The 22,327-nt window shown below is 49.2% G+C and overlaps 1 non-coding gene across 1 annotated transcript; it reads right to left on the bottom strand.

Annotated features, from left to right (window-relative positions):
* Positions 1-19,380: 19,380 nt before the first annotated feature.
* LOC137778206 (U6 spliceosomal RNA) lies at positions 19,381-19,484 on the bottom strand. The gene has a single exon (XR_011076786.1). It is a non-coding gene; the product is annotated as a U6 spliceosomal RNA (small nuclear RNA).
* Positions 19,485-22,327: the final 2,843 nt, after the last annotated feature.

Here is a 22,327-nt window from a genome sequence, read left to right as displayed (position 1 = left end):
ATGGATGAGTCTCTGGGAAGGTGGACTGCAGGGTCCACCATGGGTCGCGGGGTGGGACACAAGGACGCTGGAGCCTTCAAAGAAAAATGTCACAAGCTGGCCATCTAAGGGCCAAGGGCTGGCTGCCCCTAGTGCCCGTGGACCTCTGCCCCTACTCACTGAGCTTCTCAGCCTGCTTTCCAGCCCTCAGTCTGCGGGATCTTAGTTCCCCAACCAGGGATTGAACCTGTGCCCCTGCAGTGGAAGCGTGGAGTCCTAACCACTGGACCACCAGGGGATTCCTCCAGCCCTGCCTCGGAAGACCTAGCCTGGCAAGCGCCTTAGGGCTGGGCTGCCGGGCCTGGCACGGCACCATATCAGGTGCCTCTCCCAAGACCAGCTCCTCACCCAGTGTCCTGCTGTGTGGGCACCACCTGACCCTGGGGGAAGGCTGCCCCGGCCTTGCACAGTGCCCTGGGCTCTTGCAGGGCCTGGAAGGCTGCCTGGGCCCTCGCCCAGAACATGGTGTTTTCCCTCCCCCCAGCAGCCTGACTCATGCAGACTCCTCTGCATCCGGTCACAGCACAGGCCTCGGGCCCTGGGCAGCCAAGGATCATCTGGTCAACCCAGGCCAGACTCTGTGCTCTAATAATAAATGTTGGACAAAGGAGGAAGGAAAGAAACAAGAAAGGGAGGGGAGAGGCAAGGAGGGATGGCGGGAACTCATGTGTCCGTGGTCTTCAAAATAAGCATCTTTTTTCCTCCATTTTCTAGAGCCGTGGTTCTCAGAATGCAGTCCCCACATCAGCAGCCTCAGAATCACCTCAGCAGCCTCAGAACTTGCAGGAGAGCAAATTCTTGGGGCCCACCCTAGCCTTCCTGAATCAGAAACTCTGGGGTGGGTCCGTTCTCTGTGCTAACAAGCCCTCTGGAGGATTCTCAGTCATGTTCTAATTTGCAAACCACTGCCCCAGAACTGTCTTGAGGAAGTGATCTTACTGAGCTGTCCTCTTTTTAGCTATTTCAGCCCCGGGGGCTCTTCCGGCCTTGTGGAAGCAGCCTCAGCCTTTGCAGACCGTCACCCCAGCAGTGCCCCTGTTTGACCCACCAAGAGGGGTGCGTGGAGGGCAGCCCGGGAATGGGGGGTGGGTCTCCAGCAGGAAGCAGCATCTCCGTGTCCCTCACGTCCATTAGTTCATTTGAACCTCCTGACAATCTGTGAGGTAGGCGGGCCAATACCAGCACCTCAGTTTTATAGCCAGAAAAAGAGAGGCTTAGAGAGGTTAAGGGCTGTTCTCCCTGGAGAAATTCCCAACTACTGTGGGGGCAAGATCTATGCCTGATAAACAGTTAAATAACCGGGCAGAGAGACTTTCTGCACCTGGGTGGTGGGTCGGGGCTCCCACAGCCCCACCTCCCCCCGCAGCAGGTGAGGAGTGCCTAACCGGGACATCCTGGTGGGGAGGGGAGAGCAGTGAGGAACCTGGGGGGTCTTGGGCCTCCTCCTACTTTGCTGGTGGGCAGCATTTTCCCCTGGACCCCAACGAAGCCCACCAGCACCTCTGACCCATATAAAGTCCTTTATGTTAAAAATTCCTCTGGACACAGCAATCCCACTTCTGGGTATATACACAAAAGAATTCAGAGCAGGGACTCCAAGAGATATTTGCATACCCATGTTCACAGCAGCATTAGTCACAATAGCCAAAAGGTGGAGACAACCCAAAGATCCATCAATGGATGAATGAATAAGCAAAATGGGGTTCATGCATGCAATGGAATATTATTGAGCTATAAAAAGGAATGATGTTTCAATACATGGTACAACATGGATGAACAGTGAAGACATTATGCTAAGTGAAATAAGCCAGACACACAAGGACAAATACTGTATGATTCCACTTATATGGAATAGAGTCGTCAGTGTCATAGAGACAGAAAGTAGAACGGTGGTTGCCAGAGGCTGGTGGGAGGGGTATTGGGGAGTTAGTGTTTAATGGGTACAGAGTTTCAGTTTTGCAAGATGAGAAAGCTCTGGAGATGGATGGTGGTGATGGTGCCCAACAATGTGAACGTACTTAATGCCACTGAACTGTACACTTAAAAATGGTAAATTTCATGTCATATATATTTAACCACAATAAAAATTGCTATCCGTTAATGAGTCCCACTGTCCCCACCCCCCAAATCCTCTGGATGTTGGAACCAAGTTCCAGGAAACATCATCACACAGATCATTCTGCAAATCTCCTACACAGCCATACCACCTCCCTGACACCATGGTGACAAGGGTAAGAAAGCCTTGGACATTGGGTTCAATTTCCTGGGCTCCCATGTTCTGGCACTGTGACCTCATCTCAAACTCGCAGTCTCCTCTTTCATGAAAGGGACCAATACTATCTTGGGGTTCTTGTGAGGACTAAGAAGGAAGCGATCTGAAAGCTTCTAGCACATAACCAGTGCTCCATCAATGGTAGTTAATTTATGGTGTTTCCTCAGCCTGGAATGTTCTCCCCCTTCTCTGCAGGGTAAGCTCCTGTTCATCCTTCAAAGCCCAGCCAGCTCAAATCCCACTGCTTCTATGAAGCCTGTGGTAGCCCACAGGATCATTCACCAAAGCAGCTCCTCCTCCCTGTCTGACGTCTGATATCGGGCACAACCATGCAACTCGAAGGAGCCAGATGGTGCTTTGCCGTGACTTCTCTCCCTCTGCTCTGGCCACCTGGTCCCTGGGAGCAAAGCCCCAGCAGCTCACAGTGGACAGGTCACATGAGTAAGAAACAAGCCTTTGTCACTTAAGCTTCTGAGATTTGAGAGTTGCTTGTTTCCTCAATGTAACCCAGCTCAGGGCCACTCAAAGCGTGGTTTCACTTCTGCAGCCTTGACATCCCCTGGGAGCTGGTTAGGGATGCAAATTCTTGGGCCCCACCCTCGACCAACTGAACCAAATTCTGTGTAAAGCGCTAAGCATGGCTTCTCTCCCGTAAAGGTGTTCAGTGGCTGTTATTCCCCCCCCCCCCACACCCCTGAGACTTCCACAGAAGACTCTGCTAGTGGCCTACTCAAAGCCGTGCTCCCCTTCTCCCTACTGAGAATTCAGGTTTTTGAGGGGATGAGAATGTGCTCAGGTGAAAACATTCAGTTTCCCAGACTCCCTTGCAGCTAAGCGTGTTCACGTGACCTGGTTCTTTTCTGGCCCAGAGGAAGTCAGAGTGGGGCTTCAGGGAGAGCTCGTCAAAGGCCACAGGCCCAGGTGGCAGGTGCCTCTGGCTTTGGGACTTGTCCTTCCCCTTCCTTCCTGCCTGTTACTTGGATGTGGTGGCAGATCGTTACCCAGTGGCTCCAAGGAATCACACCTCCCTCTATTCACACTCTTGGGCAATCCCCACCCACGTTGAATCTGGGCTGGCCTGACCCTAACTCTGACCAATAGCATGTGGCTGCAGTGAGGTTCAGGGACTTCTGCTCTCAACCTGGGGCCTGCCTACAGGAGATCTCCCCATAGGAGACCACATTCCTGTCAAAGGGAGGGACATCCATCCAACCCATTGTCCAAACCTGAAACCCGGGACCCACCTCACCTCTTCCTCTTAATCTGCAGCCAAATGGTCAACAAGCCTGTCCTCTCACATGGCTCAGGTCCATCCCAGGCTTGATCCATGGGGCAGCTATCTACTGACCTCCCGCCTCCATCCCTGCCTGCCTGCTATCAAGCCTGCACATAGATGGATTGTCGTCAGATTTATTTCTTTTTTTTTTAAATTAATTATTTTATTTATTTTTGGCTGCATTGGGTCTTCGTTGCTGCGCGCGGGCTTTCTCTAGTTGTGGCGAGTGGGGGTACTCTTTGTTGCGGTGCACAGGCATCTCATTGCGGTGGCTTCTCTTGTTGCAGAGCACCGGCTCTAGGCACACGGGCTTCAGTAGTTGCAACACGCAGGCTCAGTAGTTGTGGCTCGCGGGCTTAGCTACTCCGTGGCATGTGGGACCCACCCCCAAGACCAGGGAACGAACCCATGTCCCCTGCATTGGCAGGCGGATTCCCAACCACTGCGCCACCAGGGAAGTCCCAGATTGATCTTTCTAAATGCGGACCTGAAGATCATTCCCCAATGCTTTTAGGGTAAGTCCCAAGGCCCTGGCATGGCCTACACATCCACATGTGCTATGGTGGCTGCCTCGCTCTCCAGTCCCATCTCTGTCCACTCCCCTCTCTAAGCATCATGGGCCCTGGACATACCATGCTGCTCCCTGTTTCTGCCACCAACTTCACCTATCAATACCTCCATGTCTTTGCCCCAGGAATGACAAACATCAACCTTCATGTTGACTCAGTGTGTTGGTCTGCTCAGGCTGCTATAACAGAATACCACAGACTGGGTAGTTTGAACAACAGAAATTTATTTTCACAGTTTTGGAGGCTGGAAGTCCAAGATCAAGGTGTCTGCAAGGTAGGTTTCATTCTGAGGCTTCTTTTCTTGGCTTATAGGCAGCTGCCATCTTGCTATGTGTTCACATGTCCTCACATGTGAGGACAGGGAGAGAGGGAGTGAGCTCTCTGGCATCTCTTCGTATAAGGACACTAATCCTACAAGATCAGGACCCCACCCTTAAGATTGCATTTAATCATAATTGCTCCGTAGGGGCCCAGTCTCTAAATACAGCCACCCTGGAGGTTAGGGCTTCAACATATGAATTTGGGAAGGAAACAAATATTCAATCCATAACATTCGATTAGGAGTAGCTGCCTAGAGAACTGTGTTGAGAAGAATTCTGAGGTCCTTCCCAGGTTCTGTGATAAAGAGAGCTATGCTTGATTAGTCATGTCTGCCTGGGGCTTAGAAAGGAGGGATTGTGGTGGCTCATGTACTGTATATTTTATTTCTCTGTGTTATGTGTTTATCTTTTCTACCCTCTCTCTTGGCTCAAGCACAATGCCTGACACATTCTAGACTCTCAACACATTTTCGATGAATGAATCAACAAGTGAGTAGTTGTCTCAAAGCGCATTTTACATCTATGATCTCATTGAAGTTTCACAGCCGACTGTGAGGTAGGGCAGAACGATCAAAAATGCTTGGAAATCTCCTTGAAAGTGTTCACCCCTCTCTCTCTTACCCCATACTGGAGATGCTACATCTCTACTGGAGATGCTGCATTTTTCCTATAGGCTACATGGATGCCTGGACCAGGGTCTGTCCAGATCACAAGGTGGCTCTTGCTGCCATTGTCTCCTAGAGCTGCTGAGGTCTTTGCCCTTCCTTCTGCCCCACCAACCCTGCACCTCCACTTATCCCGTCACTGCCAACCCCATCCTCTGGCTGACGTCACTTTGAATGAGAAGCAAATACATTCTGTGGCCTCCACGCCCGGTAGAGCAAGGGAGGGATTGATTTGTCTTCTGATGGGAGACAAGGGGCACGTGTTAACCATTGCTGTGACACAGGCAATCGAGAGCAGGTAAGGGTGTATGTGATGGGGAGAGCGTGCCACAGTTAAAGGGGAAATGGATTCAAGTCTCCAGTATACCTGTTAGAACGCAGCTCATGTAATTGTGAGCATGTGTCTGAGTGTGTGTGTGTTGGGGGGCTGCCTCTCCCCTGCCCGTCACCCCTGTTCCCAGGGTCAGCTGTGCTGCCCCTGCCATGTGCCACGTGCTTGAGCCCTTTGAGGGCTGCAGATGGACCCACTGCCCTGGCCCTGCTCCTGCTCTGTCTGCTGTGGCCTCTCCCCACTGAGCACTAGTTCTCAGCCAGCGCCGTGCTTAGCCCTGTGAAACGTGCTCCAGCCCGTGAGGAGCTCGTGGCCCGTGTCAGCAGCAGGACCACCCTGAGCCATGTGTTGGCAAGGCCAGAGGCTGTACCCCCTTCTCGTTGGCTGGGGAAGGCAGGTGAGCAGGCACAGGGCTGGGTGGGCGTGTTTAGGCCAGTGCATCCCCCTGTTTGCCTGCAGTCGAAGGGGGGAGCACGGGGCTGAGGAGAGGAGACCATATTAGGAGGGATTGCTGGAGCCACACCGGACAGCGAAGAGCTAGCACCAGTGCCTGCTCTCTGGGCCTCACAGCCTCGAGAACAAAGCCAGGACTTCCTGCAGCTGGTTCACTCCGGGTTCTGTCTCCTTACCGTGGCCACTGTCTCATGTAGTTACTGCTGGGAGAGAAGGAAGCCAAGCCCAGCTCTGCTTAGGGCCCAAGGGGGGCCCAGGACCCAGCTCTCAACCAGGACCTGGCCTCCAGTGAGTTTCCCAAGGCTGGATAAAGCCTGTGATCTTTTCCCAGGCCCCTCACAGGCCTTCCCAGGAGACCCACCCAGAGGGCGCTGGCCTTTCCACTTCCTCAGCATCTTCCTGGAGGTCCCACAAGTCCAGCCAAGAAGGCAGTCGAGTCCCTGGGGGTGGAGTCACAGGGAGAAGGTGAGGCATCTGTGCTCTGGGGGAGCGACCTCCCTGCTAAGTGCTCGGCGCCCTCAGAAGCGCTTTGAGAAGGTCTCTGTTCGAAGCCTGCCTGTGGACAAACCCGAGTCCCGTGACAAGAACCCTGGGTGGCTCACTCTCTACGAGGCTCCTTACTCCCCAGCAAAGTTGTTTGATGTTTATTGCATTGTAAAAATGGAATCTTTTCACAGCCATTTTCTGCGCATTTTGTGTCTTCTACTGTGGCCCCCAGGAGGGGGCCAGGGCTGTGCACCCTCGGTCCCTGCTTCCCTTACTAAGAGAGCCCCACTTTCAACCAGGCTGCAGTACACCCAGCCTCTGATTAGTCTAAGCCAAGAGTAACCCCACCCCCTTTGCTCTTGACCCTGGCCGACAATGACAAGTAAGTGGCTTCTGGGAAGATCCATGTTTTCCATATACGGAGGAGGGCTGTCCTCGTCCTTCCCTTCCTGCTGTGCATGGTCCTGCGAGGGTGTAGAGCTGAGACAGACGTCCTGCTGCCACTGGGAAGACCAGGGAACCCCTGGGAAGTGGCCAGAGGGCCACTTCCGGCTGACGTGGCAGAGCCTGTTGTCGTAACCGAGCAGGACCCTATTGGGCCTTCCTGGGACAGACCCCTCCCCCATATCCTCTACTGTAGCTCCTCTCTGAAGTCCCTAGATAGTAGTATCTGATGCACATTTTCAGAGTTGCTTTACAGAGGCTAAAACTCCAGTCAAATGGAAGAAATTAACTAATTGATGACCATGAGCACGTAGGCCCGGACCTACTGGTGCCTAAGGGTGGATAATGTTAACCCCTGTGACACCATCCTGTGACCTCACCATCAGCCAATCAGAGAATTGTGCACGAGCTGATCACAGACCCTGGGAGGCCCCTCCCTCACTTGGCCTTTAAAAATGCTTTGCTGAAACCCTTCAGGGAGTTTAGGGTTTTTGAGCATGAGCCACCCGTTCTTCTTGCTTGACACCTTACAATAAACGCTGCACTTTCCTTCACCACAACCTGGTGTCAGTAGATTGGCTTTACTACACGAGGGCAAGTGGACCCAAGTTTGGTTCAGTAACACTGTGACCAATTTCAATTCTGCATTGTATTTTAAAGTTCATCTATTGTCATCAGTCTTACATTTTACAAAGAGGACCATGCCTTTCACTGTTTTCCTAATTTTAAGAAAATCTGCACAGTCTTCCTATGTAAGTTGAGTAAATGAGAATGAGATCAATGAGGTCAAGGGAAGTTCACTGTCACCTGGACCGGTGGATAAGATCAAAGGCCTATTCAAATAGAATTTTCAACTTTATGTGAACAAACTCAGTTTTCTACAACAAACGTCCTGGTAAATGTTACTGGAATATATATATATATATATTCTGGTCTCAAGGTTTTTTTGTTTTTTAATTTTAATTAATTAATTAATTAATTAGGCTGGTCGGGTCTTAGTTGCAGCACGCGGGCGCTTTTGTTGAGGAGCGCGGGCTCTCAACTTCTGGCCCGAGTGCGCTCAGTAGTTGCGGCACGTGGGCTTAGTTGCCCCGCATCATGTGGGATATTAGTTCCCCTGCCAGGGATCGAATCTGCGTCCCCTGCGTTGGAAGGAGGATTCTTAACCACTGGACCACCAGGGAAGTCCCTGATCTCAAGGTTTTGTAAGTCAATGATTCTTAGAACTAGCAAACTTTCACTATTTCAGGAAAACTCTGTCCTTCTTTATTAAGAAGTGAATAGACAGAAACTGAATTTTATGATGAAACTATACCAAAAAAGTATAGTTTTAACTTACATTGTATGGTAGTAGGTATTTAAATATTTGCTTTTTCTTTATCTGATGAGATATAATGGCTAGCTCAGGACCTGTCTTCCTTAGGCAGCTGTGTCATTGACTTCCATTCTGTCAAGTTTTTTCATTAACCTCAGGCTTGCAGCCTTGAACTTGGATTAGACTTTTCTAGCCTGGGCTGAATTAAAGAATATGTGGCTCATATAGTTTCCTGTTTCCACAAACTCCTGAACCAACTTGGAACTCCTACCTCCAGGCCTTTTTTATGTGATGTAACTAAACATCTTTATCATTAAAGCCCAGGCATTTGGGTTTTCTGTCACTAGCAGCCATTTCATTCCTGACTAGCACAGAGAATTTGCAGGAAGGATTCCAAGGAGGTGTTTCCTGCAGACAAGTTTTCCCTTCTAGGGTTCCCTGTCACAGCTACTCACACCCAAAGCCTGGAAGACGTTGTTGATCTTTCCTTCACTACCCTCCACCCTCCCAATCTATCACCTACTTCCCAAGTATATTTTGAATCAGCCCATCTCTTTCTATTCTTTGCCATTAGTGGAATCCCAGCCATTATGTCACCTCCTGCCTCTGCTATGTCACCTCAGTAGCCTCCCAAATGGTCTCGCTGCTCCCACACTCATCCTCTTGAACCAGCCAGAGTGATCTCTAAAAAATATACTTTTGATCCTGGCACTCCCATCCTTAAAGCAACCCATAGATTCTCCTTGGACACAGGATAAGATCTTAAATCCATAGCATGATATATTAGTTCCTTTTGGCTGCATAACAAAATTATCACAAACTTAATAACTTAAAAGAACACACATGTATAATCTCACAGTTTCCATGGGTCAAGAGTCTGGGTGTGACTAAGCTGAGTCTGCTCAAGGTCCCACAAGGCTGCAGTCAAGGTGTCGACTGTCTGTGAGTGCTCATCCAAGGACTCATCATGGAGCGTCCTCCCACTCACGTTTCATTGGCCGAAGCTGTTTACATGACAACACCTAACTTCAAAGAAGGCAAGACAATGCAGCCCTGCTATTGATACTGAGCAGGACCCTGTGGGGCTCCTGGGCACAAAAGCCTTTCTGTGTCCCCCATTTCTTGATTACAGGAAATAGGCTTCATTCAGCCTCCATAGCTTCCCTGAGTTCCTTGAGCAGGTTCAAATAGTTGCTAATTAGGGAAGGGAGGGGATGCAGAGACAGGGGAGGAACAGTCAAAAGAAACAATAGTGCAGCCTTGGGGCAACGTCCTGGTTCCCCATCAAGCGATACAGACAACAATATCTTTGAGCTGTTTTGCAGATACTGAAACCCTCACCAGGTGGGAGAAGTTAAAGGTTAATGATGGTATGCTGCCCACAAACACTAGACACTAGACCAGCTGGAACCAGAAGGTTGATGATGCTGACTCCCACTTACGTCACCACCAACCAATCAGAAGAATGGGGCACTAGCCCTCTGTGGCCCCCTTTGCCTGGCAAAGCAATAAAGCTATACTTTTCTACTTAACCCAAAACTCTGTCTCCGAGATTTAATTCGGTGTCGGGATACAGAGGTCAGATTCGGCTCCACTATGTGAGTGAGAGGAGGAGAGATAGAATCTTTGTGCACAGAGCTAATGACTATCCCAGCTACTATGAGGGGCTTCATTATCTGCCAGTGGAAACCAACGCACTTCACCTAGCATTCTTTGACTCTATCTCTTTAGTAGCTCTCTCATCTATCAGCCTGGTGACTCTACAAAGAAAGAATATGAAATTAGTTTGGCACGATTTATTCCTAGTAAACTTACACTGGCTCATGGGACTTCCCTGGTGGTCCGGTGGTTAAGATGCCATGCTTCCAATGCAGGAATGCGGGTTCAAACCCCGGTAGGGGAACAAAGATCCCACATGGTGCGTGGCCAAAAAAAAAAAAAAAAAAAAAAAGAAGAAGAAAAGCTCACACTGGCTCCAAGGACCAGTATTTTCTCTATCTTTTTTTTTAAACTTAAAAAATATTCCAATCTAAATTCTTTTTTTTTTTGATGATATAAATTATTTAGTCCTGCTTAATTTTTACCTTTATCCTGAATATGTTATTTTGAAGATCACAGATCTAGGATTAGTAATGCCTGGTGATGACACGAGACCACTAATGAATGAGCATAATGCTCTTAAAAAAAAGCGAATGCAGGGCTTTCCTGGTGGCGCAGTGGTTGAGAATCCGCCTGCCAATGCAGGGGACACGGGTTCAAGCCCTGGTCTGGGAAGATCCCACATGCCGCAGAGCAACTGGGCCCGTGAGCCACAACTGCTGAGCCTGCGCGTCTGGAGCCTGGGCTCCGCAACGGGAGAGGCCGCGACGGTGAGAGGCCCGCGCACCGCGATGAAGAGTGGCCCCTGCTCGCCGCAACTAGAGAAAGCCCTCGCACAGAAATGAAGACCCAACACAGTCCTAAATAAATAAATAAATAAATAAATAAATAAACCCAAAGTTTTTTTTTAAAAAAAAAAGCTAATGCACAATGTCACCAGGATAAGGACATAGGAGGCTCTTGAATTTCCCTCCTCTCGTGGACACACCAAATATACAGCTACACATGGAGCAATTCCCTGTAACGAAAATCCAGAAACTGTCAACTTGTCTTGCAAAGTGTTGTAGGTTTTGCATTCCCACCAGCGATGAATGAGAACTTCTGCTCATTCATAGAACACCCTCACCAGCATTTGACATTGTCTTGTTCTGTGTTCTGGCCATTCTGATAGGCGAGTAGTGACGATATTTAAATTCTTTTCGTTTCCAATCTATATTCTAAGTCAGCCATCACCAACCCTTCTGGCACCAGGGACCGGTTTCACGGGAGACGATTTTTCCACGGATGGGGTGGTGGGGGGTTGGTTCAGGCGGTGATGCGAGCGATGGGGAGCCATGGGGAGCGGCAGATGAAGCTGCGCTCACTCTCCCACCGCTCACCTCCCGCCGTGCAGCCCGGTTCCGAACAGGCTGCAGACCCTGTTCTAAGTGATGACAATCTAATGTGTAGCTAATTGTTCTGGCATTCGCTCAGGGATAAACGAAACTTACAAATCTATGGTTTCTTAAGTCATGCATACTCAATTGCCAAAAAAGTAATTGCATGATATTCATTGTTACAGTGTTGTAACGGCCTTTTTTTCCACAGTCAAGGCCATTACAAAGTCTGGAATGAATGATCAAAAGTAGTATGGATCCTCAAAGCTCTGTGTGTGTGTAACCAAAGATGGTTGAAACCAACTGGGGCTTAACCTCAAATGCAACAGAAGACTTGGGTTTTCTAGGAAGACATGGGGTGTCCTGGCATTGACAGGCCAGGTCGGGACACGCCATCTGAAGATAAGCAGAATGTGCCGTGAATGCACCTCCCGGGGGAAGCCCTTCCTGGTACGTGCTTAAGATTCCCAGGGAGCTAAGTGCAACCCAGTGTCCAGGAATCCACAAGACTCTGATGTAACCTTTGACCCAAGCATTTAAATGAGACAACCAGGGGTCCCAGGACTGTCTGTGAAGAGAGGAGCAACTAGCACCACCACCTGATGAAACCAGAGAGTGAAATCAGAGAATGGAGAGGCCTGAAGAGGAGATGACACCAAAGGGTCATCCCCTCAGCTCCTCTGGGATGGAGTTAGCTCACGGGGAGGCACACACAAGGTCCCCTGAGGGACCACGAGTGATATCCAAGTGGGCAAGCACAGACTCTTTAACTGGCCTGAACTCAGCTATCCTTCCCTCAACCCTTCCTCCTGGACCCTCAGCAGTCCTCTTCGGAATGGTAGGAGTTCAACGTGAGCAGTCACCTGTGGCTGAGAGGGCAGGGCAGGCCTTACCTGGAACTGGGATTTGGACTGCACGTTTATTTTTATTAATTATTATTATTGTTATTTTTGGCTGCATCGGGTCTTTAGTTACGGCGCGCGGGCCCTTCATTGTGGAGCACGGGCTTCTCTCTAGTTGTGGCGTGCAGGTTTTTTTTTTTTTTTAATTCTCTCTCTAGTTGTGGTGCACCGTCTCCAGAGTGCATGTGCTCTGTAGTTTGTGGCACGCGCGGGCTTAGTTGCCCCGCGGCATGTGGGATCTTAGTCCCCTGACCAGGGATCAAACCGGCGTCCCCTGCGCTGTAAGGCGGATTCTTTACCACTGGACCAGCAGGGAAGTTCCTGGGCTGCACGTTGATGAAAAGATGGAGCGGGTGGGGAAGGAGGATTGGCAGGTCAGTGAGGAAGCTGATACGTCAGGAGCGGGAAGTTCCTGGAAAGGGAGTTAGGCCAGAAAGTTGAGTCGGGGACCAACTGCAGAGGCCTTGAATGTCGTCGGGCTGAAGCTTTCAGATGTTTCACCAGGAAGCCGTGGAATGCTTCTGATGTGGGATTCGACGACATGCACAGGCCTTCGTGAAACCAAGGCAAATCTGACAGTGAGCTGTGGAACGGACTGGGCAAGAGAGACTGGAGACAGGGAGGTCTGACCTAGGCTATGGTCATGGTCAAAGCCCAAAGTGAGATGTGCATGGGCCAAACTGGAAAAGGAAAGGAAAAGACAGAGATTCTGGTGACCAATCCAATGAACTTGGGAGTGAAAAATACAGAGAAGTTGACAATTTAAAAATATCTTCTGTTCACAACCTGTATGATGCTTGCTCGTAGACAGCTGTGCCCTAAGAAAGAGAGAGGGCCCTAACTGAATTGGTAGCATATTCCTATTTCCAACTCTTTTATGTGGGTCACACTCTCCCAGGAAAATTGAGAGTTTCTTTCAAGAGAAGTAACTCCCCCTGCAGTGCACATGTGTTATTTTTCCCTACCAAAAGAATCCCGGCTATCTTCTCGGTTCTGGGTATCTTATTTATAATTTTTATCTCAATGGCCTTCTAGCTCTTTATCCACTTCCTGCGGGAGCCAGAGTGGGAGGTGGAGCAGGGAGACAAACTTCTCCCTTGATCTCATTGAATCACCAGAGTCCCGGCAGGAGAGAGATGGCAACAAAGTTACAGCCTTGTTACCTGAGAGAACATAATAAATGGACCATGTGTAGAGACTTTTACAGAGATGTGGACAAGATGAAAGGAAACCAACCAAGATGGTAGAGCACCTCCGGGATAGTAATGTGGAGAACCATCAGCATGGTCAGCTTGAAGGGACCAGGAGAGGAAGTGGTTACGAGAACCCAGAGAGGCCTGTAGCTGAAGGATGGGGTCACTGGAAAGCTGCTGTGGCCTTCAGTGTAGGAACCAGACACACGGCTGCCAGCCCACCCCCACTGGCAAGGCGCTAGAACAATCAACGCCCTGCAGGCTCTTTCCTCCTGCCCTCCTATTTCCTGCTGGTGTCTACTATGGGCTGAAGTCAGCCAGAACCCAGAACGGGGGGTGGGGGGGGGGCGGGAGCTCCAGGGACAGTTCACACAGGTCAGCCCCTGGGGACAGAGCAAGGTGGAGGAGAAAGGGGAGCAGATCTGGAGGGACAAACGGAATATTCAGCAAGTTAATATTGACATACAAATCAAAGCAACCCAGTAGAAACTGGCCTATCCTTTACAGAGCACAAACTATGGACCTAGCTTGAGGAAATGATGTAAAGCCAAGGCTTTAGGTGAGTGAAGGGGTCTTTCTCTTTGGAAGCTGGTCTGCAGGGAGAGGAGATGAGTTGAGGCCCCAAGAAGCAGGCACCCAAGAGCACATGGAGACAGGGCAGGATGAGGGACACTGCAAATCCCTTTTCAGGGTCCTGGTTTCAGTTTTCTGAGAGGACTGGTGGCCTGTTTTCATGAAAGTACCTTAATTCCATAGAAAAAATTCCCCTTTTACAAAGAGCAGCTTGAGGAAGTTTCTGTGTGTTACAACCAAAGAACTTGAGGTCCGCTTCGTTTGAAACAAAGGAACCTTGAGCACACGATTTCATTTAATCCACGTAACAGCCCTGATGGAAGGTAGGTCCCCTTATTCCCATTCTATTTTATTTTATTTTTATTATTACTACTTTTTTGGCCACGCGGCTTGCGGGATCTTAGTTCCCTGACCAGGGACTAAACCCAGGCCCCGGCAGTGAAAGCGCGGAGTCCTAACCACTGGACCGCCAGGGAAGTCCTCCCTCATCCCCATTTTAAAGATAGGCTATTCAAGGTCTGAGTCAGATCAGGCAATCTTTGTCTAGAGGTCAGGGACTCACACACTCGGGTCTGCCTCTAACGCTCTGGAATTTTCAAGGACTCCGCAAGCTGGCAAGCCCGGCCAAAAGCAATTTCCAAAACCAGAAGGGAACTCCACCTTTGACCAAGGCACCCCGCGGGGACGCTGGCCTCTCCGTCAGTTTGCCAGCTAAAGCAGCTGGAATTCTGGGAGGAGCCAGCAGGCACGGCCACCCAGCGCCTAAATGTTTGAAAGGGACCAACCTTGGACTTGGAAAACTGCAGCCGAGTTTTTTTTCAAGTACTCCTGGGAAAGCAGTGTATTTGCAAATGCCATAATTCCTCAGCTAAATACCAAGGATGGGAGCATCCCCGCATCCCCCAATTCCAGAACCCCCAGCCCCAGAGGTAGACCGAGTTGTTGGAGGAAGGCGGCCTGCTCACTCCGGCCCCCAGGAGCCCGGGGTGGGGCTCTCAGCCCCCCATCTCATCCCCCCCACCCAGGCCCACTCCCTGTCAGCTGCCCCGCCTCAGAGCCGGAAGGTGAAGTAAGGTAATGTCTCCATAGACCAGCGGTGGCCAGGAGATGAAAAGAATCTCAGAAACACTGTGTTAAATTTAAAGCAGACCCACCTGCCTTAGCCAGGCTGCAATTTCACTCAGAATAACCAGTTTGTTTTTCTTGGGCATTCCAAGAACTAACTGGCCACCCCGTGTAAAACCCCAACAGGAATGTTAGGGGGGCCCCCTTGCAACTCAAACATTTGCTGCCTCGTTCTCCCTCAGGCCAGGGACTCCTGCCTCAGGCGGGGTCGGGCCTCTCTGGGGGTCACTTGAGGGCTCTCCCTTTGCTCCCTGTGGTTCCTTTATCCCCGAGAGCCTGACTTGGTGCCCAGAGCTGTGGGGAAAGGTCGTCAAATGGGTAATAGCCGCACCTGCTCTGTTCATCCAGCGCTCTCTCCGTGCCCTGCTAAATGCATCGTTTACTGTCCTGTCCAGTCCTTACCACATCCCAGGAAGGTGTGTCAAAAGTGTTTACTGCTCCCTTTTTACAGATGGTAAAGCTGAGGCTCGGGGAGGTTACCTAACTTCTCCCAGGTCACCCAGCTGGGACTGAAGCCCCCGCAAGCGCTGGTCCGAAGCCCAGGCTCCTCTTGCTGCCCATCTGGACATCCCACCCCTCCCCCAGCCTGGGGGGCTTCAGGGGCTCGGCTTAAAGGCGGTGTCCTTGTTGCTTATATTGTTGTCAAGGGAGTGCCCTGGAGACACCTGGGTGACAGATGGTGAGAGGCGGTGCTGTAATCACAAGCCCTGCCTTCTGATTTTGACACCCTCACTTTGGACTGGGTTGGCTTGGGGCCTTCCAGCCCCTGGAGGGTTTTGCTGCTTCCGGGATCTGTTGAACCCCTGGTTCCCAGAAGGGCTAAGCGGCCCACGTGGTGAAACGGGCGTGGGCAGGGCCCGGCCTCTCTCCAGCCTCAGCTTCCTCTCTGTAAAATGGTAAATGGGGATGGAGAGGGGGAGGGGCACAGGGCTCAGAGGTCTCGGGCCTCTGTTTGCCGGGCACTGGGATTCCTGCAGCTAGGCAGGGCCAGCAGGGGGAAAGCGGGTGCCTCTGGTGGGGTGGGGAGCCTGGAGCTGAGGCCTGGCAGGGGGACGGTGATAAGGGCCTTCTGAGGGGGGCCAGCTCAGGGGACAATGGGCTTAGTGTGGGAGGCCTGGGCTGTTGCTTTCCCTCTCTGCTCCCAGGAGAGGTTTCCATGGCACCCAGACCCGACTTGGACACAAGTGTCAATGGAGACATTGTGTGGGAGTCCTTGACTCCCAGCCCCTCTCTGGGGCGTGGGAGTGGCGGGGAGAACCCGCCCTAGGCCTGCAAATGGCCCCTAGCGCCGTGCAGAGGGCCGGTCTCCCCCACCCAGGAAAACGGGGAAGATGTTGGGGGTTTTCCTGGGAGGGGACTGTGTGGGGTCTCCACTGAGGCCTGCTCATCCCGGGAGGGGGGCAGCCAGGTGACACATATCCTTCTTGTGCATTTTTCCCAAACCTAAGCTAATAAATGAACTCTCCCTTCTACTGACTCATCTGTAGGAATGATAAATTTTGGTGCCAAGTTTGGAGAAACGGGAGGCATTTCACAAATTACCAAGCCATGAGGACATGCCACTCTTTTTTTTTTTTAAAGAAAGAAGCATTGTAGCTAGTTAACCTAGTTAAGACTTAGCACAAGGCAGCCAATGACAAATGCTATCATTAATGTACAAACAAAATGCTGCCACAGTGGCCTGGAGGTTCTAGGAAGGGTTTGTAGAAGAGCTGGTATAGGAGCTGGGCCTCAGCAGGTACAGTCAGTAGGAGCAAAGGTGAAGAGGTGGGAATGTTTAGGGCATCTCGGGGCATGGGAGTGAGTAATGGAATATGGCCTACCATATCAGTAAACAAAGGATGTCTCAGTCATCAGCCATTGCAGCCACCGCTGGTGAGCTGGTGAGCCCTGAGGGAATTCAGGAAGGAAGGAATACCTGCCATCTAGCAGCCATCAGACTGCAGCCACTCCCCACTGTGAGCCCTGAGGAAACTCAGGATGGGAAAACACAGGATGCTGGCCCCAGATAGCTGAGGTGCAAATCAAAGGAATGATTTAGGTGAGCCCAGATTCTTGCATCTTTCCATACATAGAAAAGCACGAAATTCCTTAACCGAGATATCTAGTTTTCTTAACAGTAATCTTTTCTTCCTACTACCTGCCCTTTGTTGCAAAACTGCTATATATCCTAGCTCCCCGCCTAGCCTCCTCGGAGCAGTTCTCTCAGGGTTACTTGAGATACTGCCTCCCGGGCTTGAAGTCCTAAAAATTCCCACCAACTAAAACATAACTCTCAACTTGTAGGTTGTGCATATATTTTTTTAGTTGACAGGCACATGGTACCAGGTAATGGGAGATGAGGTTCCCACAGATCACATGACCCTGGATTGGCCTCACGAATCTAGACTTTGTTGGGCAGGTGGGGGAGACACTTATTTAATTAGAATGGGTCTTCAGGGCTTCTCTGGTGGCGCAGTCGTTGAGAATCTGCCTGCCAATGCAGGGGACACGGGTTCGAGCCCTGGTCTGGGAAGATCCCACATGCCGCAGAGCAACTAGGCCCGTGAGCCACAACTACTGAGCCTGCGCGTCTGGAGCCTGTGCTCCGCAATAAGAGAGGCCGCAATAGTGAGAGGCCTGCGCACGGCGATGAAGAGTGGCCCCCGCTTGCCGCAACTGGAGAAAGCCCTCGCACAGAAACGAAGACCCAACACAGCCAAAAATTAATATAAAAATAAATTAAAAAAAAAAAAGACCTAAAAGAAGAAATACATGGCGAATATCTTAAAAAAAAAAAAAAATGTGTCTTCACAGAAATAAACCCATGCACCTGTGGTCAGTTAATCTACGACAAAGGAGGCAAGACTATACAATGGAGGAAAGACAGTCTCTTCAATAAATGGTGCTGGGAAAACTGGACAGCTACATGTAAAAAAATGAAATTAGAACATTCTTTAACATCATACTCAAAAATAAACTCAAAATGGATTAAAGACCTAAATGCAAGACCAGATACTATAAAACTCTTAGAGGAAATCATAGGCAGAGCACACTTTGACATAAATCACAGCAATATCTTTTTTGAGCCGTCTCCTAGCGTAATGGAAATAAAAACAAAAATAAACAAATGGGACCTAATTAAACTCAAAAGCTTTTGCACAGCAAAGGAAACCATAAACAAAATGAAAAGACAACCCACAGAATGGGAGAAAATATTTGCAAACGATGTGACTGACAAGAGATTAGTCTCCAAAATTTACACACAGCTCATGCGGCTCAATATCAAAAAAACCCCAAACAACCCAATCAAAAAATGGGCAGAAGATCTAAATAGACATTTCTCCAAAGAAGACATACAGATGGCCAAGAGGCACATGAAAGGATGCTCAACATCGCTAATTATTAGAGAAATACAAATTAAAACTACAATGAGGTATCACCTCACACTGGTCAGAAAGGCCATCATCAAAAAATCTACAAACAATAAATGCTGGAGAGGATGTCAAGAAAAGGGAACCCTCTTGCACTGTTGGTGGGAATGTAAATTGGTGCAGCCACTATGGAGAACAGTATGGAGTTTCCTTAAAAAACTAAAAATAGAGGGACTTCCCTGTTGGTGGGTAAGACTTCACACTCCCAATTCACGGGACCCAGGTTCGATCCCTGGTCGGGGAACTAGATTGCACATGCATGCTGCAACTAAGAGTCCACATGTGCAGCTAAGAAGTCCGCATGCTGCAATGAAGATCCTGCATGCCACAACTAAGACCCGGCTCAGCCAAAATAAATAAATAAGTAAATAAATATTTTTAAAAACCAAAAACAAAACTAAAAATAGAGCTATCATATGATCCAGCAATCCCACTCCTGGACATATATCGGGAGAAAACCATGGTTCGAAAGGATACATGCAACCCAATGTTCATTGCAGCACTGTTTACAATAGCCAAGACATGGAAGCAACCTAAATGTCCATCGACAGGTGAATGGACAAAGAACATGTGGTACATATTTACAATGGAATATTACTCAGCCATTAAAAAGAATGAAATAATGCCATTTGCAGCAACATGGATGGACCTGGAGATTAGCATACTAAGTGAAGTAAGTCAGACAGAGAAGGACAAATATCATATGATATAGCTTATATGTGGAATCTAAAAAAGTGATATAAATTAAGTTATTTACAAAACAGAAACAGACTCACAAACTTAGAGAATGAACTTGTTAGCACAAATTCATGTGCCTGATACACAGTGAGGCCAAACAAACCAAAACTTCGGAGTCTGGAACAGAAAAAGATTTATTGCAGGGCCATGCAAAGAGATGGGTGGCTCACGCTCTAAAATCCCCGAGCTCCCTGAAGGGTTTTGGCAAAGCATTTATTATTTTTTTAATTGTACTTGATATTTACTTTTATTCTGATTGTATATGCATTGATATTCTTTTTTTCTTTTCCAAAAAATATGGAATGCTTCACGAATTTGCGTCATCCTTGTGCAGGGGCCATGCTAATCTTCTCTGTATCATTCCGATTTTAGTATATGTGCTGCCGAGTGAGCACTGGCAAAGCATTTTTAAAAGCCAGGTTTGGGGCGGGGGGCAGGTTGCAGGGTATGTGATCAGCTCGTGCACAATTCTCTGATTGGCTGATGGTGAGGTAACAGGGTGGTGTCACAGGGGTTAACATTATCAACCCTTAGGCTCCAGGAGGCCTGGGGCTCCGTGCTCATGGTCAACAAGTAGTTAACATCTTCCATTTGGTGGGGGGTTTTCACATCTGTAAAACAACTCAGGAAATGTGCATCAAATACTGTTATCTATGTACTTCAGAGAGGAGCTAAAGCAGAGGATATGGTGGAAGGCCTGTCCCTGGAAGGCCCCATAGGGTCCAGCTTGGTTACAAACTTATGATTACCAGGGGGGGAAGGGTTGGGGGGGAGGGATAGATTAGGAGTTTGGGATTGACATGTACACACGGCTATATTTAAAATAGGTAACCAACAAGGACCTACTGTATAGCACAGGGAACTCTACTCAATACTCTGTAATAACCTAAATGGGAAAAGAGTTTGAAAAAGAATAGATATCTGTATATGTATAACTGAATCACTTTGCTGTACACCTGAAACTAACACAACATTTCTTTTTTTCTTTTTTTTTTGGCTACGTGGCGTGCAGGATCTTAGTTCCTTGACCAGGGATTGAAACCACGCCCCCTGCAGTGGAAGCACGGAGTCTTAACCACTGGACTGACCGTCAGGGAAGTCCCCTAACACAACATTTCTAATCAACTATGCTCCAATATGAAAAAAATTTTTTAAATGGGGCTTCTGAAAGCCCGCTCTGATAAAGAGCTCTGATCAGGAACAATGCTCTCACATAATTGTCATGAAATGGCTAATTGTGAAAGCAATCATCAATCCCATTTTCCCCAGTAAAATGTCCACCCCATATGAACCCGTGCCCTGCTGTATCACCTCCACAGCACTGGTGAGTGCTGTTGGGCGAAGTGTAGAGGGTGGATTTGTAACAGGGAAGAGACAAATCTGACCCCATATTGGCTCTGTTTCTTTTAGGTTAACCTTTGCTTTTCATTGCTTTTCTTACTATAATCATGCATAATGGCCTGCCACAGAGAACCCTGCCCCTCTGCCTGAATGTTAAACTAAAGGGCCTTTGTTCAGCTCACAGGGAGGCATTCTGACCCTGCCCACGTGTGAATGGCTGTAGGAAAGAAGAAATTAACACATCCCCTCCCCCATGCAGGCCATGCGAGATGCTTTGCAAGACTGATGGCCTTTTTACTTTACTTCCTCCCCTCCCCCTCCCCCGGTTCTATAAAAGAATCTGGCATCCAGACCCCATAAGACGGTTATTTGGGGACCTTAGTCCGCCATCTTCTTGGTCTACTGGCTTTCTGAATAAAGTCACTATTCTTTGTTTCAACACCTTGTCTCCTGATTTATTGTCCTGTTGTGTGGCAAGCAGAGCTTGGACTCGGTAACAGATTGGGGAGGGGAGACCAAATAAGGGACGGTGGAAGTAGGGACCGTGGAAGGAAATGGAGGGTGATAGGAAAGACACAGGGGGTGCAGTAACCTTGGCAAAGGCCTCTTTTACAAATGAAGAAACTAAAGCTCAGATAGGTAATACTAGATCTGGCCTTGCCTCTCTGCAAAACTTGTCTTTTTCCTTTGGAGACCCTGAGTGTCAGGTAAGCAATTCTCCAGGAGGACAGACGTACAGGAGCATGGCGGTGGGGGGGCATGTATGAGAGGTGGGCGAACTTCTTTCCCCCCCACCCCCCGCAACCCCACTAAAGAAGATACAGGGCTCAGCAGGGTCAGAAGGGAAAGACCTGGGGGGCACGCTTGATTCTTCTGCATCATCCTTTCTTTCTACTGGTGGCAGAGTGGTCCCCCAGGAAACAGACTCTGAGGTGGAGATTAGTGGGCAGGAAGTTTATTGTGCTGTGCCCTGGGGTTAATGCCCCTGGGACGGGGAGGTGGAGGCATGGTGGGGAGAAGCAGAAGTGAGCAACAGGAGAAATCGGGCGGCCAAGCGGTCTCAACAAGGGCCTCAGCCCAAGCCACAAGGCGCTCTGGAGCTGGGATGGCCTCTGAGAGCTGTCCTGAGTTGGGACAAGAAGGCTGGCATCTGGGGAAATAGCCCCCTCAGTCCTGGAGGAGGGTCTGAGCAGCACTACACACAGTCCAAGTGGGACCAATGTCTCCAGCAAATGCAACTTCCCTCTGAGTTCCAGAGGTCACATTCCTGAGACAGAGGATGTGACTGACCCAGTTTGTTTTTCGGAGCCAGGATACACAGGTCAAAGGCCACTGACCGCCCCATGGACTGGCTGTGTTTGGGTAAGCCATGCGAGATTCTCAAAACTAGAATTTCTTTCTTTCTTTTTTTAAAAACAAGTATGTACAACAGGAACTAACACAGTATTGTGACGCAATTATACTCCAATAAAGATCTATTAAAAAGAAACAAGTAGGTGTAAGTTTTGTAGTCAGGAAAAAAAAAATACATTTACGTTGTAAAAAATGGACTTTTATTTGTGCATTTATACAGCTGTGTGTTGTGAGGGAGGAAGGTGAGAGATAAGTGCATGGTCTAGGAAGGGACAAGCAGGAATAGGCTTGCGTGGCCACATGCAAACCTATGACTGCGAACACCCCAAAGCCCTATGAGTCTCAGCCAGAGAGAGGAATCTTGCAGATGCTATGTTGAACAAGAGATGCCAAAAGAGTACATACATCCTGCATGATTCCATTTATATGCAATTCAAAAACAGGCAAAACTAATCTATGGTGACAGAAATCAGAACGGTGCTTACCTTGGAGGGGAGGATTTGACCTGGGAGGGAACAGAGGGAGACTTCTGGGGAGATAGAAG

The sequence above is a fragment of the Eschrichtius robustus genome, chromosome 15 (genome assembly GCF_028021215.1).
Source record: "Eschrichtius robustus isolate mEscRob2 chromosome 15, mEscRob2.pri, whole genome shotgun sequence".
NCBI lineage: Eukaryota > Metazoa > Chordata > Mammalia > Artiodactyla > Eschrichtiidae > Eschrichtius > Eschrichtius robustus.
This window is presented reverse-complemented; position numbering and strand designations above follow the sequence as displayed.